This window comes from Salmo salar, chromosome ssa03 (assembly GCF_905237065.1).
Source record: "Salmo salar chromosome ssa03, Ssal_v3.1, whole genome shotgun sequence".
In the NCBI taxonomy this organism is placed as follows: Eukaryota; Metazoa; Chordata; class Actinopteri; order Salmoniformes; family Salmonidae; genus Salmo; species Salmo salar.
Genome location: NC_059444.1, coordinates 50,213,020 through 50,218,062, shown reverse-complemented (window position 1 = coordinate 50,218,062; position 5,043 = coordinate 50,213,020).

Below are 5,043 nucleotides of genomic sequence, written 5' to 3'. Positions count from 1 at the left end.
GGCCAGTGTTCCATTATTAAAGTGACCAGTGTTCCATGTCGATGTACATAGGGCAGCAGCCTCTAAGATGCAGGTTTGAGTAACTGGGGGGTAGCTGGCTAATGATGGCTTTTAACCGTCTAATGGCCTTGATATAGAAGCTGTTTTCAGTCTTTTGGTCCCAGCTTTGATGCACCTGTACTGACCTTTTGGATGATAGCGGGGTGGCTGAGGTCTTTCATGATCTTCTTGGCCTTCCTGTGAAACCAGGTGCTGTCGTGGAGGGCAGGCAGTGTGCCCCTGGTGATGTGTTGGGCAGACCACATCACCCTCTGGAGAGCCAGTTTCCGTACCAGGTGGTGATACAACCTGAAAGGATGCTCTGAATGGTGCATATGTGAAGGTTTGTGAGGCTCTTAGGGGCCAAGCCAAATTTCTTCAGCCTCCTAAAGTTGAAGAGGCAGTTGCGCCTTCTTCACCGCACTGTCTGTGTGGGTGGACAATTTCAGATTGTCAGTGATGTGTACGTAGAGGAACTCTGTCCCGTCGATGTGGATTGGGACATGCTCTCTCTACGATCTTCTGAAGTCCACGATTAGCTCCTTCATTTTGTTGACGTTGAGGGAGAGATTACTTTCCTGCCACCACTCGGCCAGGGCCCTCACCTCCTCCATGTAGGCTTTCTTGCCATTGTTGTTAATCAGGCCTAACACTGTTATTTCGTCTGCTAACTTGGTGATTGAGTTGGAGGTGTGCGTGGCCACGCAGTCATGGGTGAACAGGGAATACAGGAGGGGGCTGAGCTCTTACCAATGTAGGGCCCTTGTGTTGAGGATCCGAGTAGTGGAGGTGTTGTTGCCTACCTTCAACACCTGGGGACGGCCTGTCAGGAAGTCCAGGACCCAGTTGCACAGGGTGAGGTTCAGACCCAGGACCCTGAGCTTAATGATGAGCTTGGAGGGTACTATAGTGTTGAAAGCTGAGCTGTAGTCAATGAACAGCATTCTTACATACACGACATGAACAAAAGTATGTGGACATACAGCAGAGTTCAGTGGTCTTGATCCATAGGCGATAACTCGCTCACCACCATCAATCTCTTGTGTCAAAACAGTCTGATACCACAGGCATCTGTTTGTACTTTGAAGGGTAGGTAGAAGTCAGGGGAGAGGAGCACTGGTGCTTTGGTTAGGGCCTCCTTCAAGTCCTCGAAAGCCCTCTGGCATTCTGATGTCCAAGTCCAAGACACATCCTTCTTCTTCAGAGCATTGAGGGGAGCAGAGCAGTCTGCGTAGTGAGGGATGAAGCGATTATACCATACTGTCATACCTAGAAACCTCTTCATGTCCTTGACAGACCGAGGTGTTGGAATAGACTGGACAGCCTCAACTTTTTGGCCTGTGTCATGATGCCTTCGGTTGACACTACATGTCCTAAGAAGGAAATGCTCCTATGGAACAGGTTGCACTTCTTCAGGTTCACTGTGAGTCCAGCTTTGTGCAACCTGCTGAACACAGCTCTCAGGTCTTCCAGGTGTAGGAATACACCACAATGTCATCCATGTACACAAAGTGACACTTCCCCTTGACATCTTCAAGGGCTATTTCCATGAGACTTTGGAATGATGCTCCAGCATTTTTCAAACCAAAGCGAAGAAGGAGAAACTCATAAGCCACCTGGAGTAACAAATGCCATCTTCTGAATGCTGGCAGGGTCCATGCCCACTTGTCAGTATCCACTCTTGAAATCGATAGTACTGATTACTGTTGGCCATGTAAGGACTCCAGTATTTCCTGAATTTGAGGCATGGGGTACACGTCAAGAGGGGTCTTCGCATTGATTCCTCTGTAATCAGCGCAGACCCTTGTTCCTTTTTCTTCCCAACCACTATCGGTGAGGCCCAAGGGGATGTAGATTGTCTGACCTTGTCGTCACTCAACATGTTCTTGGCCTGTCCATCTATGAACTCCTACTTTTGCAAAGACACTTGGTAGGCCTTCTTCTTTATGGGGACCTCATCAGTTGTTATGATGCAGTGAAAGACAAGAGTAGTGCGTCCAACAGAATGTGTGCAAACAGTGGGCCACTCATGCAACAGGCTGTCAAGCTGCGCACGAAGCTGTGGGCTGGTGTCCGCCCCATGAACCAGCTGCTGTATTAGGGCTTCAGATTCCTCACAGTGTGACATGGAGACATTTGCCTCCTTCTCTGGATCCCCTAAGAGAGCCTTATCTGAGCTACCCAGTGGAGTTGGGATGACCAGATACATATGTATGGTCTGTGGGCTGCCGGATGTTGACCCCTGCTGGTTTAAAGGGAAATAAGATCATCCTGTGACTACTGATAGACCATAACATGGGTTCTTGAAGTCAAGACTGAGGCCAGTCATCGTCAGAAAGTCAATCCCAATAATAACTGGAAAGGCCAGGTGATCATCCCTCATGACTTAGACATCAAGAGTCCATTGCTGTACATGGAGAGAACAGTCCATCTCTGCATGCCCCATGGCTTTGTTGGCTTGGCCATTCGCTAACACAAAAAAACATCCAAAGCCTGGTTTCAATTCCTCTTTGGGCCTGTCTTGTCGTAAAAATTCGAACCAAACAATCATCTTCATTTAATAAGAATTGCAATAGTGGAGCAATTAACAAATCACATGGAGAGCAGTGTTAAGAGTCCATCAAACAAGAGTCGGGTCTCAGCCTTTATAGGAAAATACAGCCTCACTGTGGCAGTCTAGCAAGTGTGTGAGATCATAAACAAACAAGTGATAACACCAGTGTTGTTACTTCTTTCTGCTGATAGAAATGTCATTGCTGCTCAAGCTAGCCTCTGTTCTCTTCATATCTCCACACAGCTGTGCCCTTGAAAGATACGGAAAGAACAGTATGGACCAAAAAACTGTGGTCACTCTCATAGGCTCTTTGTTTTTGGCCACGTGACCAAGTTACTCAGAAACAAGAGAGGAAAAACACTGGCTTCTTCTTACATGCGAGAAACAGACAATGGAAATGTACAGGTTTAAGGCTTATACAGCACGTGTATAACAGAGTTTGTAATTTTGCCACAATATTCCTCCCTTTTGAGATTAATCTCAACCTAATATAAAATTACAAGTAAGCATGTAAGTAATAATTAAGAATGTAGCTAATTATGCCATAATCTAAGCAAAACTTCAACCTAGCAAAATATAAAACATTTTGGGGGTGCTTTCTTACACTAGTACATTATCTGTGTAAATGGCTTCTGTTGTGCCACTGAGTTTTTTACCTGCACATGGTCCAAAACATTCTTGAGAAAATCATTAAACAATTAAACAGTTATACAGAAGTACACTCTTCATCTGTACAATGATCACGTTATGCATCGATCTCCGTCTTCTTAAACACTGGGGTGGCTATTGTTTGCTGGACTCCCATCCTGAGCCTGCCGTTGGCTCGAGCTGGAGCAGCTGTTATTTAAGTTCCGCTGTGGGACTATGCTGTTGTTGTATACTTCAGTTGCATTGTGGCCACTTCTCCCAGGGTCCATACAACAGCTGCAATGAGAAGACTGACCACAAAAGCAACAAACATGATGTGTTGAGTCCAGTCCTGGTTCTCCCATGGCCACTGGGGTCGCCTATGACGATTCATCGGCTGGTACATCTTCGTCTGGGTTGTGGGGCACCTTCCTGCAGTGGCTTGCGTGAACCCCCTTCGACCTCTCTGCAACCGTCAGGAGCACCTGGAATCGACCAGTCCAGCGCTGTTGGTGCCAAGTCTTTCTGCAGAGGTCCTTGATGACCACTCAATCTCCTGGCTGCAATTTGTGGAGCTGTCCTCCCTTTGGTTCAGGCAAAGCCACTTTTATCAAGGGGAAAATAGACTTCAGGACATTGTTAAGTGCATCATAGTAGCTTACCATTTGATCCTTGCAACCCATCAGTGTCAACCTGTTCTGTGGGAATGGTGTGTTTAGCATTCTCGTGTTCTTCCTGTGAGTATTTCATGAGGTGTTAAACCAGTGGTACAATGTGTGCATCCATGCATGTACATCAGAGCCAGAGGCATTACTGTTACCTATGGCAATCCGGACTCAGCCAACCTCTGCCTACATTGTTAGTCATGAGAAGAGGTTAGCAACTGTTTCAATTTGTCAAGTGCCTGCAAAGCCTCAGGAGTCCACTTTATATTGTCATTCATCTCCGTCATGTGGCCATGGATGAGATCAGAGTGTTAAACAGTTCATCATTATGCAATCATTCATTCACAATCATTATGTTATTGTGTGCGTCCACACATTAATTCATGGGGTACCCCTCCTTATTTGTTTAGTTCTTTAACAGTATCTACATTTCTTAACAGCATGTTACTCTTCGATCAATCAGTTAACTAATTCCAGACCTTTTTAATTAAATTTGGTTCAATTCAATTCCAAAGATCAGTCAACTCAATTCTCACTACTAAAATTCAGTTCCCGGGAGTACAAGTATTCTTACTACACGAGTCAACTCACTTGAAAACCAGGAATCAGTTACATCGAGAACACCTTTTCAAATGTTGTACACAGGCCTTCTCTACACAAGGCTCAAAGCATTAACTTTTGAAACATACAATTCTAAAGTCTTCACTGGTAGTGCTGTGAAAGCGAAGGTTAGCGGTTACAACACTGCTACAACTTGCAGGCGGACAGAAAATGGTATTGTTGGAAATCAGTCATAACTCATTTTATTTATTTATTAATTTATCCTTTATTTAACTAGGGAAGTCAGTAAAGAACAAATTCTTATTTACAATGACGGCCTACCGGGGAACAGTAGGCAAAACGACATATTTTTTAAACTTGTCAGCTCGGGAAGCGATTCAGCAATCTTTCGGTTATCGGCCCAACAATTTTGTAAAACTACAGTTTACAGCAATTGTAGATCTTATAAAATGTAGGAAGGTCTAAAGGAGTCCACTGAGTTAACACAGTACTATTATTCATTCCAATACCAAATTAATTCCCCTTAAACAAATTTCATATACTTCAACGCAAATGTTCTAATTGTCTTCAAATGTATAATTTCAAGACAATAAAAAA